The following is a 15,420-nucleotide window of genomic DNA, read 5'->3' as shown; positions in this document are numbered from 1 at the left end:
TATACACAGGATGATAGCAGTGTTCCTGTACAGTGTATATATATATATATCCCCCCTGTATATATACACAGGATGATAGCAGTGTTCCTGTACAGTGTATATATATATATATCCCCCTGTATATATACACAGGATGATAGCAGTGTTCCTGTACAGTGTATATATATATATATCCCCCCCTGTATATATACACAGGATGATAGCAGTGTTCCTGTACAGTGTATATATATATATATATATATATATATATATCCCCCCTGTATATATACACAGGATGATAGCAGTGTTCCTGTACAGTGTATATATATATATCCCTCTGTATATATACACAGGATGATAGCAGTGTTCCTGTACAGTGTATATATATATATTCCCCCCTGTATATATACACAGGATGATAGCAGTGTTCCTGTACAGTGTATATATATATATATCTCCCCCCTGTATATATACACAGGATGATAGCAGTGTTCCTGTACAGTGTATATATATATATATATCTCCCCCCTGTATATATACACAGGATGATAGCAGTGTTCCTGTACAGTATATATATATATATATATATCCCCCCTGTATATATACACAGGATGATAGCAGTGTTCCTGTACAGTGTATATATATATATCCCCCTCTGTATATATACACAGGATGAGAGCAGTGTTCCTGTACAGTGTATATATATATATCCCCCCCTGTATATATACACAGGATGATAGCAGTGTTCCTGTACAGTGTATATATATATATATCCCCCCTGTATATATACACAGGATGATAGCAGTGTTCCTGTACAGTGTATATATATATATCCCCCTCTGTATATATACACAGGATGAGAGCAGTGTTCGTGTACAGTGTATATATATATATCCCCCCTGTATATATACACAGGATGATAGCAGTGTTCCTGTACAGTGTATATATATATATATATATCCCCCCTGTATATATACACAGGATGATAGCAGTGTTCCTGTACAGTATATATATATATATATATATATATATCCCCCCTGTATATATACACAGGATGATAGCAGTGTTCCTGTACAGTGTATATATATATATCCCTCCTGTATATATACACAGGATGATAGCAGTGTTCCTGTACAGTGTATATATATATATATATATCCCCCCTGTATATATACACAGGATGATAGCAGTGTTCCTGTACAGTGTATATATATATATATCCCCCCTGTATATATACACAGGATGATAGCAGTGTTCCTGTACAGTGTGTATATATATATCCCCCCCTGTATATATACACAGGATGATAGCAGTGTTCCTGTACAGTGTATATATATATATATATCCCCCCTGTATATATACACAGGATGATAGCAGTGTTCCTGTACAGTGTATATATATATATCCCTCCTGTATATATACACAGGATGATAGCAGTGTTCCTGTACAGTGTATATGACGCGCCCCCTGGGACATATTCCTTTTTGAGGGGAATACCCGGCACCGGATCAGATGGGGGGTTGTAGTCTCCGAGCGGCTGTGACCCGGTCCCGTGCCCAGGGCGTCAAGCTCAGTGTTATGTGGCAGCTTTACAGATGTTACTAAAGTTCTTTTGTGTCGACTACGCCACCCGTTGTGATGCGGTCACTGTGGCCGCCGCTGCTGCAGGGTCCGCTGAGGCTGATGGTGGGTGCGCAGCTTGGTGAGATAACCCCCAACGGGAGGGGTATAGCCTCAGAGGGGACAGGCGCAGAGGATGGGGGTTGTGGTGGTGCGGTGCAGCCGGCAATGAAGACAGACTCGGGTTATGCAGTTAAGGGTGTTTACTTACTGCAGATGTTGTACTGGTCACTCCAGCTGCTAGTGACCACCCGAGCCGTGCTGCGTCCACCAGGTCCTGGATCCAGCCAACCCCCAAACAAGTCCGGAGCGTGGCCCTGAGCTCTCCCTCTGTCCTTTCTTCAGCCGTCCCCACCAGTGATTCACCTAGGTCCAGCTCCCTCGGGCCTTCTTTTGGGACACCCTTGGCCCTGGGTTCCCTGACCCTTCATGTGGTGTGCCTTCGGGGTGAATGTGGTGGGTGACCGTGACAGACACTGCCCACGGTCTCCGGTCTCTGGCTGGGGAATGTCTTTACCCCCACCAGCTTGGGTTCCGGTACCCTGATGCTGACTCCTCACCCGGTGTTCTAATTTGGGTTCTTGGGTCCCTTCAGTCTTCCCCCTCTGGGTCTTTCTCTGCTCCACTCTCTCTCTCTCCAGGGCTGCTGTTTCCTTCTCTCTCCTCTCCAACTGACTTGTTCTCAGCGTCTGACCTTGTCCTCTGCAGCTGACTGACCCTGATCTAAGTTGGTGCCCTCCTTATATATCCCTCTATGTGTGAGCTCAGGTGACCAGCACCCAATGAGCTCCTATCACTACCCAGACTGCTCCCCCTATCTGCCCCTACACTACATGGGATGTACCACCCCCCTCCCACTCCAGCCAGGAACAGGCTCGGTTGTACCTGCACATTTCTAAGTGGGAGTACCGTCGGCCTGCTCCTCTGAAATGGGATGTATGTAGTGCATGCAGTCTATCTGAGCTCAGTTCCACACTCCTTCCTTACCCGGGAGTGGAATATCACACCTCTGGGTTGAGGTGCAATACCCCTGTAGCAGCCGAATCCTCAGGGTGCTACATTCCCCCCTGGTAAATCACAGCACGTCCTCGGGCTGTAAAGACATAAAACACCAAAACATACAAATTTTTTTTTTTTTTCATATAAACATATAAACATATAAAACATTATATATATAAAACTTTTTTATATAAACATTCTCGTAGACTTCTCTTGTCTCTGGTTCCTCCTCCGGACACTGTGCAACGTGTGTCCGGGAAAAAGTGCGACAGTCTCTTTGAAAAAACTGGTTTTCTATAAAACCGGTAGGGGGCGCTTTAGGAAGCGCAACTATATACAGGGAAAGTTGGCCGCTCTCAGTCCTCGGCCAGGTAGAGGAAAGGGAATGGCTGCTCACAGTCCTCAGCCTGTAGGATGAAGGGGTTAACGGGTACACAGTTCACTGGTCCCAACGGGGACTATTTTAGCAGCAACGGTTCACTGTGCCCCGACAGGCAACTATATACAGTCTCTACTCCCGTCCTCAACGACGGCTCCCTCCTGCTTTTTCTTAGTGATACGGTGTTGCTTCAGACCCGTCCGGGTCCTCTGGCTCCTCCCAGATGCGGCACTCTTGGTATTACGGGCGCGGGCGCGGTGGTGGTGGCGCCCGGGTTGCCCAGGCCTTGCGGCCAGGCCTGGGGCACCTGGAAGGTGAAGGGCACCGTTAATACGGCGGCGCCCTGGGCTACCTGGCCTTGCGGCCAGGCCGGAGGCTCCGCGGAGGTAGGGGGCGCTGTTGGTGATGCGGCGCCCGGGGGTACTAGGCCTTGCGACCAGGCTGGTGGTAATTCTTGCTTTGTCACGCTCCGGGTCGAGGCGCGTGACGTCACAGGGGTCGCTGCGGCGGCTTCCGGTCGGGGCCTAGTCCATGGCGGTGACATGGCGGCTACGGGCACAGCAGGGGGACTTTCGGGCTCTGCGACGGGGAGCTGGGGCAGGTAAGCGGTGTCACGGCTTGGGGTATAGGCGTCCCCTTTACCTGCCTCCATGCGCTCGGCTCCCTCCTCGGCGCCGTCTCCGGCCTTGGGTCCTCCCGCGCCATCCTCAGAGGCGGTCTGCTTCCTCTTCCAGGGTAGCGTGCTCCGTTGACTGGTCTCTGCTTGCTGGGCCATCTCCCGGCTCCACTCCGCCAGTATCTCACGCTGTACCCGGGCCATCCTCCTTGCGAGGCCCTCCAGGGCAGTTTGTGCACACTCCCGGTCTCGGGGGAGCTGCGCTAGGATCTCCGCTAGACCTAGCGGGGTTGTGGACTCTAGCAGGCTCCTGACCATCGGGTCGGTGCTGCTCTGCTCTGCTTCCGGCAGGCTCCTGGCCAGCGGGCCGGTGCTGCTCTGCCCTCCTTCCTCGGTCTCTAGCAGACTCCTGGCCAGCGGGCCGGTGCTGTTCTGCTTTCTCTCCATCTCCGGGTGAGCTCCTTCGCTACTCCTCGTTAGACCTCTTGCCTCCGGGTGCGCTCGCTCCAGACTGCTCCAAGCGACACCCATCTTTTCTCTTCTCTTTCGTCTCCTCCCACTTAGAGGGCGGTCCCGGGGCAACTCGGTGACTGTCAGCTCCAGGGGGAGTTCTTTCACGCTGACAGACACCTCCAGCATCACAGTCTCTGTTGGTGGGGGCGGTTTCCACTTTTGGCGCCATTTTCTGTCCTGGCCCACGATGGGAGGTGGCCTCTTGCCCTCCTTTGGCACGTCCATAATGGCGTCCGCTGCTCTTCCAAGGCGGGAAATCTGCGGTTTTGGCGGGAGGCGTCGCCCAGTGGCGGGAAACTCTGCAGATGGCGGGAACAAGCTGGAAATGGCGGACAATCGGCGGGAAACGACTGGTGATGGAGTCCGATGGCGTGGACCCTCCGGAAACGGCAGGAGTCTTCTTTCTGAGGTAAACTTGCACTTTTCTTCAGGCACGCAGTACCCGGGTGTTGCGGGCACGTAATCCTGCCGACTACGCCAAAGTTGACGCGCCCCCTGGGACATATTCCTTTCTGAGGGGAATACCCGGCACCGGATCAGATGGGGGGTTGTAGTCTCCGAGCGGCTGTGACCCGGTCCCGTGCCCAGGGCGTCAAGCTCAGTGTTATGTGGCAGCTTTACAGATGTTACTAAAGTTCTTTTGTGTCGACTACGCCACCCGTTGTGATGCGGTCACTGTGGCCGCCGCTGCTGCAGGGTCCGCTGAGGCTGATGGTGGGTGCGCAGCTTGGTGAGATAACCCCCAACGGGAGGGGTATAGCCTCAGAGGGGACAGGCGCAGAGGATGGGGGTTGTGGTGGTGCGGTGCAGCCGGCAATGAAGACAGACTCGGGTTATGCAGTTAAGGGTGTTTACTTACTGCAGATGTTGTACTGGTCACTCCAGCTGCTAGTGACCACCCGAGCCGTGCTGCGTCCACCAGGTCCTGGATCCAGCCAACCCCCAAACAAGTCCGGAGCGTGGCCCTGAGCTCTCCCTCTGTCCTTTCTTCAGCCGTCCCCACCAGTGATTCACCTAGGTCCAGCTCCCTCGGGCCTTCTTTTGGGACACCCTTGGCCCTGGGTTCCCTGACCCTTCATGTGGTGTGCCTTCGGGGTGAATGTGGTGGGTGACCGTGACAGACACTGCCCACGGTCTCCGGTCTCTGGCTGGGGAATGTCTTTACCCCCACCAGCTTGGGTTCCGGTACCCTGATGCTGACTCCTCACCCGGTGTTCTAATTTGGGTTCTTGGGTCCCTTCAGTCTTCCCCCTCTGGGTCTTTCTCTGCTCCACTCTCTCTCTCTCCAGGGCTGCTGTTTCCTTCTCTCTCCTCTCCAACTGACTTGTTCTCAGCGTCTGACCTTGTCCTCTGCAGCTGACTGACCCTGATCTAAGTTGGTGCCCTCCTTATATATCCCTCTATGTGTGAGCTCAGGTGACCAGCACCCAATGAGCTCCTAACACTACCCAGACTGCTCCCCCTATCTGCCCCTACACTACATGGGATGTACCACCCCCCCTCCCACTCCAGCCAGGAACAGGCTCGGTTGTACCTGCACATTTCTAAGTGGGAGTACCGTCGGCCTGCTCCTCTGGAATGGGATGTATGTAGTGCATGCAGTCTATCTGAGCTCAGTTCCACACTCCTTCCTTACCCGGGAGTGGAATATCACACCTCTGGGTTGAGGTGCAATACCCCTGTAGCAGCCGAATCCTCAGGGTGCTACATATATATATATATCCCCCCCTGTATATATACACAGGATGATAGCAGTGTTCCTGTACAGTGTATATATATATATATCCCCCCTGTATATATACACAGGATGATAGCAGTGTTCCTGTACAGTGTATATATATATATCCCCCTGTATATATACACAGGATGATAGCAGTGTTCCTGTACAGTGTATATATATATATCCCCCCCCCTGTATATATACACAGGATGATAGCAGTGTTCCTGTACAGTGTATATATATATATATATCCCCCCTGTATATATACACAGGATGATAGCAGTGTTCCTGTACAGTGTATATATATATATCCCCCCTGTATATATACACAGGATGATAGCAGTGTTCCTGTACAGTGTATATATATATATCCCCCCTGTATATATACACAGGATGATAGCAGTGTTCCTGTACAGTGTATATATATATATATCCCCCTCTGTATATATACACAGGATGAGAGCAGTGTTCCTGTACAGTGTATATATATATATCCCTCCTGTATATATACACAGGATGATAGCAGTGTTCCTGTACAGTGTATATATATATATATATATATATATATATATATCCCCCCTGTATATATACACAGGATGATAGCAGTGTTCCTGTACAGTGTATATATATATATCCCCCCTGTATATATACACAGGATGATAGCAGTGTTCCTGTACAGTGTATATATATATATCCCCCCTGTATATATACACAGGATGATAGCAGTGTTCCTGTACAGTGTATATATATATATATATCTCCCCCCTGTATATATACACAGGATGATAGCAGTGTTCCTGTACAGTATATATATATATATATATCCCCCCTGTATATATACACAGGATGATAGCAGTGTTCCTGTACAGTGTATATATATATATATATCCCCCCTGTATATATACACAGGATGATAGCAGTGTTCCTGTACAGTGTATATATATATATATCCCCCCTGTATATATACACAGGATGATAGCAGTGTTCCTGTACAGTGTATATATATATATCCCCCTGTATATATACACAGGATGATAGCAGTGTTCCTGTACAGTGTATATATATATATATCCCCCTCTGTATATATACACAGGATGAGAGCAGTGTTCCTGTACAGTGTATATATATATATCCCTCCTGTATATATACACAGGATGATAGCAGTGTTCCTGTACAGTGTATATATATATATATATATATATATATATATATATATCCCCCCTGTATATATACACAGGATGATAGCAGTGTTCCTGTACAGTGTATATATATATATCCCCCCTGTATATATACACAGGATGATAGCAGTGTTCCTGTACAGTGTATATATATATATCCCCCCTGTATATATACACAGGATGATAGCAGTGTTCCTGTACAGTGTATATATATATATATATATCCCCCCTGTATATATACACAGGATGATAGCAGTGTTCCTGTACAGTATATATATATATATATATCCCCCCTGTATATATACACAGGATGATAGCAGTGTTCCTGTACAGTGTATATATATATATATATCTCCCCCCTGTATATATACACAGGATGATAGCAGTGTTCCTGTACAGTGTATATATATATATATATCCCCCCTGTATATATACACAGGATGATAGCAGTGTTCCTGTACAGTGTATATATATATATATCCCCCCTGTATATATACACAGGATGATAGCAGTGTTCCTGTACAGTGTATATATATATCCCCCCCCTGTATATATACACAGGATGATAGCAGTGTTCCTGTACAGTATATATATATATATCCCCCCCTGTATATATACACAGGATGATAGCAGTGTTCCTGTACAGTGTATATATATATATCCCCCCTGTATATATACACAGGATGATAGCAGTGTTCCTGTACAGTGTATATATATATATCCCCCCTGTATATATACACAGGATGATAGCAGTGTTCCTGTACAGTGTATATATATATATCCCCCCTGTATATATACACAGGATGATAGCAGTGTTCCTGTACAGTGTATATATATATGTATATCTCCCCCCTGTATATATACACAGGATGATAGCAGTGTTCCTGTACAGTGTATATATATATATATCCCCCCTGTATATATACACAGGATGATAGCAGTGTTCCTGTACAGTGTATATATATATCCCCCCCCTGTATATATACACAGGATGATAGCAGTGTTCCTGTACAGTGTATATATATATATCCCCCCCCTGTATATATACACAGGATGATAGCAGTGTTCCTGTACAGTATATATATATATATCCCCCCCTGTATATATACACAGGATGATAGCAGTGTTCCTGTACAGTGTATATATATATATCCCCCTGTATATATACACAGGATGATAGCAGTGTTCCTGTACAGTGTATATATATATATCCCCCCCCTGTATATATACACAGGATGATAGCAGTGTTCCTGTACAGTATATATATATATATCCCCCGTGTATTTATACACAGGATGATAGCAGTGTTCCTGTACAGTGTATATATATATATCCCCCCTGTATTTATACACAGGATGATAGCAGTGTTCCTGTACAGTGTATATATATATATATCCCCCTGTATATATACACAGGATGATAGCAGTGTTCCTGTACAGTGTATATATATATATCCCCCCCTGTATATATACACAGGATGATAGCAGTGTTCCTGTACAGTGTATATATATATATATATATATATCCCCCCCTGTATATATACACAGGATGATAGCAGTGTTCCTGTACAGTGTATATATATATATCCCCCCCTGTATATATACACAGGATGATAGCAGTGTTCCTGTACAGTGTATATATATATATCCCCCCCTGTATATATACACAGGATGATAGCAGTGTTCCTGTACAGTGTATATATATATATATCCCCCCCTGTATATATACACAGGATGATAGCAGTGTTCCTGTACAGTGTATATATATATATATCCCCCCCTGTATATATACACAGGATGATAGCAGTGTTCCTGTACAGTGTATATATATATATATCCCCCCCTGTATATATACACAGGATGATAGCAGTGTTCCTGTACAGTGTATATATATATATATATCCCCCCCTGTATATATACACAGGATGATAGCAGTGTTCCTGTACAGTGTATATATATATATATCCCCCCCTGTATATATACACAGGATGATAGCAGTGTTCCTGTACAGTGTATATATATATATATCCTCCCTGTATATATACACAGGATGATAGCAGTGTTCCTGTACAGTGTATATATATATCCCCCCCTGTATATATACACAGGATGATAGCACTGTTCCTGTACAGTGTATATATATATCCCCCCCTGTATATATACACAGGATGATAGCAGTGTTCCTGTACAGTATATATATATATATCCCCCTGTATATATACACAGGATGATAGCAGTGTTCCTGTACAGCGTATATATATATATATATCTCCCCCCTGTATATATACACAGGATGATAGCAGTGTTCCTGTACAGTGTATATATATATATATCCCCCCCTGTATATATACACAGGATGATAGCAGTGTTCCTGTACAGTGTATATATATATATATATCTCCCCCCTGTATATATACACAGGATGATAGCACTGTTCCTGTACAGTATATATATATATATATATATCCCCCCTGTATATATACACAGGATGATAGCAGTGTTCCTGTACAGTGTATATATATATATATCCCCCCCTGTATATATACACAGGATGATAGCAGTGTTCCTGTACAGTGTATATATATATATATATCTCCCCCCTGTATATATACACAGGATGATAGCAGTGTTCCTGTACAGTGTATATATATATATATCCCCCCCTGTATATATACACAGGATGATAGCAGTGTTCCTGTACAGTGTATATATATATATATCCCCCCTGTATATATACACAGGATGATAGCAGTGTTCCTGTACAGTATATATATATATATCCCCCCCTGTATATATACACAGGATGATAGCAGTGTTCCTGTACAGTGTATATATATATATCCCTCCCTGTATATATACACAGGATGATAGCAGTGTTCCTGTACAGTGTATATATATATATATCCCCCCTGTATATATACACAGGATGATAGCAGTGTTCCTGTACAGTGTATATATATATATCCCCCCCTGTATATATACACAGGATGAGAGCAGTGTTCCTGTACAGTGTATATATATATATCCCCCCCTGTATATATACACAGGATGATAGCAGTGTTCCTGTACAGTTTATATATATATATCCCCCCTGTATATATACACAGGATGATAGCAGTGTTCCTGTACAGTGTATATATATATATCCCCCCCTGTATATATACACAGGATGATAGCAGTGTTCCTGTACAGTGTATATATATATATATATATCTCCCCCTGTATATATACACAGGATGATAACAGTGTTCCTGTACAGTGTATATATATATATATCCCCCCCTGTATATATACACAGGATGATAGCAGTGTTCCTGTACAGTGTATATATATATATATCCCCCCCTGTATATATACACAGGATGATAGCAGTGTTCCTGTACAGTGTATATATATATATCCCCCTGTATATATACACAGGGTGATAGCAGTGTTCCTGTACAGTGTATATATATATATCCCCCCCTGTATATATACACAGGATGATAGCAGTGTTCCTGTACAGTGTATATATATATATATCCCCCCTGTATATATACACAGGATGATAGCAGTGTTCCTGTACAGTATATATATATATATATCCCCCCTGTATATATACACAGGATGATAGCAGTGTTCCTGTACAGTGTATATGTGGCACCCCAGGGGTCTGGTTTCCACAGTAACGGCAATGTTATGTCTGAGAGCAGGTGGGAGGTCTCTTGGTCAGGAATCCTATGCATGCCACACCTCCTGCCCAGTCCTGGGAGGGGAAGAACTTCCCCTAGATAAACCTGGGGCTGAGGCAGGGTTAGGGAGTTCAGAGGGAGAGTTCAGCCAGGAGGGCTGACAGGGAGCTGTGGCTCCGGCTGGGCCCAGCTCCTGGGCCATGCCAGAAGTAGAGACAGAGAAGAGAAGCAGCTATGGGAAGAAACAACAGGAGCTCTGTGGGAGCAGTGTTACAAGGAGTCAGGGGCTGGCAGCTGCAGAGCTCGCCCTGACTGAGAAGATTTCTTACCGGACCCGGAGTCCGAGGCTGTGGGGACTAACTCCTACCCAGCAGCAGAATCCGTCAGGCAGGGGATTTCAGGTCCTCTGGCCAAGAAACCCGAAGGCACGGTCACACGCATGGGACCAGCACCGCCGTCGTGGAGCGGAAGCTACTAGAAGGCCCCGAGTCACCGGCCATACGGGTGAGCACCACACGGTACACTCAGGGACGTGGGCTACTTATACCCGCCTCTAGCAAGGTAGCCAAAAGAGTACAGTTAGTTTGGGAGGCCTACAACTCCGCCTGGCCAGGGGAGATCCCATCTGCTCAAGGACTGACCAGGCCCCAATCGCTAGCCAGTACTCCGGGAGGGTCTATCGTTGTCACCAGTAAAGACCCTGAACTACACTGTACCGTCTCTGAGTGGTTCCTGCTACCCCCATCATCCACGTCGGCTGCCCTGAGGCCATACCCCTCCCGTTGGGGGTTATACTATCACGCTGCACAATCCTACCACCGGCCTCAGCGGTCTGCCCTGCAGCAGCAGCTCCTTAGCTGTACTCAACGGGTGGCGTAGTCGTCCAACATCTACCGCTGATACAGCGCCACTCAGTTTGACTCCCTGGGCACGGACCGGGTCACCGCCACGAGACTACAACCCTCAACAGATCCGGCTCCGGGTAAGCTCCTGCATGCGCAACGGTGTGCGACACAGGCCCAGGGGTGCGTCAACTTTTGGCTTAGTCGGCAGGATTTCGTGCCCGCAACCACCGGGTACTGCGTGCCTGAAAAAGACTGTTCAAACTTACCTGTGGTGAAGATTCCCGCCATCCGGCGCCATCTTCCACTTCCTTCCCGCCATCAGTGGAGTTTTCCCGCCATCCGGCGCCATCTTCGGCCTTCTTCCCGCCATACGTGGAGTTTTCCCGCCATTGGACGCCATCTTGAGGACGCCGCGCGGGAAGAAGAGGGGCGTGGACTCCGAAATCGCGCGAGAACTGAAGCCCCGCCTCACGTCCGGACGTTGCGTAAGGTCCTGGAAGGAGCCCAGCAGACGCCGACGTCACAGGAGCGCGACGGAAGGTCCTCAACCCTGACGATCCACTGCGGAGCCGCGGCCTACGGAAGAGGATCATCGCAAGGTAGGCCACGGTCCACTAGGGGGGAGAAGGATGTCGGATACGGAGGAGAGCTTCACCGCTTCAACCCCCGCCAGCGCCACCGCTGTTGCGGTCATGCCTTTCACCATGCCCTATATCCCGGGGGCAGCCTGGCTACCCCAGTACTCAGGGGAGTCACATACCCTGCATGACTTTAGAGAAAAGCTGGATAGCCTCTTCCAGGTGTATCCCCTCACAGAGGAGCAAAAAGTGAGCATCCTGGTGGCCCAATTAACCGGGGCAGCCCAAAGGGAGGTAAAGTCCTGGCCACCTGGGAGGAGGACTGTCGCAGAGATACTAACCCAGCTAACCGAGGAGGAGCTGCAGTACTACCAATACGAGGAAAGCCAAGAGGACCCGGACGGGTCTGAGGACTACCCTCAGGAGGGAGCACAAAGAGGACATAGCTACTGAAGGGAAGTAGCGTGAATAAAGAGCTGTAAATAGTTACCCTTAAGGGTACAAGGACTGCTGCTAATTAAAATATGGTCCCCGTTGGGATTAGTGAATTGTTCCCCATGTGTCCCTATCCCTTACCAGGCTGAGGACTGTGAGCAGCCATCCCCTATCCCTTACCAGGCTGAGGACTGTGAGCAGCCAATCCTTATCCCCACTGGCCGAGGACTGAGAGCGGCCATATCCTGTAAATAATTATGTGTTTCTAGTAATTTATGGGAGTCTTTGGTGGATTTACCGGTAATCCTTTGTACATGGTTGGAGCGTAACCCAGGAATGGACTAAAGACTGTTAAGGACTCGGGGCAGGACAGACCCCTACCTGGTTACGTCTCCCTGTTTTGGTGAAATGGACACCTTGCTTTTCTTCAAAAACTGCACCCGGTTGCGGACACGCCGTGACCATCTTTATGTGTTTTTCTTATTGTATTATTATTGTTTATACCTTGTTATGTTTTTCTAAAAATATGTTTAGTCCCGGAGTACTAAATTTCACTAGGGGGGAATGTGGCACCCCAGGGGTCTGGTTTCCACAGTAACGGCAGTGTTATGTCTGAGAGCAGGTGGGAGGTCTCTTGGTCAGGAATCCTATGCATGCCACACCTCCTGCCCAGTCCTGGGAGGGGAAGAACTTCCCCTATATAAACCTGGGGCTGAGGCAGGGTTAGAGAGTTCAGGGGGAGAGTTCAACCAGGAGGGCTGACAGGGAGCTGTGGCTCCGGCTGGGCCCATCTCCTGGGCCATGCCAGAAGTAGAGACAGAGAAGAGAAGCAGCTATGGGAAGAAACAACAGGAGCTCTGTGGGAGCAGTGTTACAAGGAGTCAGGGGCTGGCAGCTGCAGAGCTCGCCCTGACTGAGAAGATTTCTTACCGGACCCGGAGTCCGAGGCTGTGGGGACTAACTCCTACCCAGCAGCAGAATCCGTCAGGCAGGGGATTTCAGGTCCTCTGGCCAAGAAACCCGAAGGCACGGTCACATGCGAGGGACCAGCACCGCCGTCGTGGAGCGAAAGCTACTAGAAGGCCCCGAGTCACTGGCCATACGGGTGAGCACCACACGGTACACTCAGGGACGTGGGCTACTTATACCCGCCTCTAGCAAGGTAGCCAGAAGAGTATCGTTAGTTTGGGAGGCCTACAACTCCGCCTGGCCAGGGGAGATCCCATCTGCTCAAGGACTGACCAGGCCCCAATCGCTAGCCAGTACTCCGGGAGGGTCTATCTTTGTCACCAGTAAAGACCCTGAACTACACCGTACCGTCTCCGAGTGGTTCCTACTACCCCCATCATCCACGTCGGCTGCCCTGAGGCCATACCCCTCCCGTTGGGGGTTATACTATCACGCTGCACAATCCTACCACCGGCCTCAGCGGTCTGCCCTGCAGCAGCAGCTCCTCAGCTGTACTCAACGGGTGGCGTAGTCGTCCAACATCTACCGCTAATACAGCGCCACTTAGTCTGACTCCCTAGGCACGGACCGGATCACCGCCACGAGACTACAACCCTCAAGAGATCCGGCTCCGGGTAAGCTCCTGCATGCGCAACGCTGTGCGACACAGGCCCAGGGGTGCGTCATATATATATATATCCCCGCCTGTATATATACACAGGATGATAGCAGTGTTCCTGTACAGTGTATATATTTATATCCCCCCTGTATATATACACAGGATGATAGCAGTGTTCCTGTACAGTGTATATATATATATCCCCCCTGTATATATACACAGGATGATAGCAGTGTTCCTGTACAGTGTATATATATATATCCCCCTGTATATATACACAGGATGATAGCAGTGTTCCTGTACAGTATATATATATATATATATCCCCCCCTGTATATATACACAGGATGATAGCAGTGTTCCTGTACAGTGTATATATATATATATCCCCCCCTGTATATATACACAGGATGATAGCAGTGTTCCTGTACAGTGTATATATATATATCCCCCCCTGTATATATACACAGGATGATAGCAGTGTTCCTGTACAGTGTATATATATATATATATCCCCCTGTATATATACACAGGATGATAGCAGTGTTCCTGTACAGTGTATATATATATATCCCCCCTGTATATATACACAGGATGATAGCAGTGTTCCTGTACAGTGTGTATATATATATATCCCCCTGTATATATACACAGGATGATAGCAGTGTTCCTGTACAGTGTATATATATATCTCCCCCCTGTATATATACACAGGATGATAGCAGTGTTCCTGTACAGTGTATATATATATATCCCCCCCCTGTATATATACACAGGATGATAGCAGTGTTCCTGTACAGTGTATATATATATATATATATATATCCCCCCCTGTATATATACACAGGATGATAGCACTGTTCCTGTACAGTGTATATATATATATCCCCCGTGTATATATACACAGGATGATAGCAGTGTTCCTGTACAGTGTATATATATATATCCCCCCTGTATATATACACAGGATGATAGCATTGTTCCTGTACAGTGTATATATATATATCCCCCCTGTATATATACACAGGATGATAGCAGTGTTCCTGTACAGTGTATATATATATATATCCCCCCCTGTATATATACACAGGATGATAGCAGTGTTCCTGTACAGTGTATATATATATATCCCCCCCTGTATATATACACAGGATGATAGCAGTGTTCCTGTACAGTGTATATATATATATCCCCCCCTGTATATATACACAGGATGATAGCAGTGTTCCTGTACAGTGTATATATATATATCCCCCCCTGTATATATACACAGGATGATAGCAGTGTTCCTGTACAGTGTATATATATATATATCCCCCCC

The sequence above is a fragment of the Phyllobates terribilis genome, unplaced genomic scaffold (assembly GCF_046119375.1).
Source record: "Phyllobates terribilis strain yellow unplaced genomic scaffold, ASM4611937v1 Scaffold_5__5_contigs__length_657084704, whole genome shotgun sequence".
Taxonomy (NCBI): domain Eukaryota; kingdom Metazoa; phylum Chordata; class Amphibia; order Anura; family Dendrobatidae; genus Phyllobates; species Phyllobates terribilis.
Note: the sequence above shows the minus strand (reverse complement) of the source record.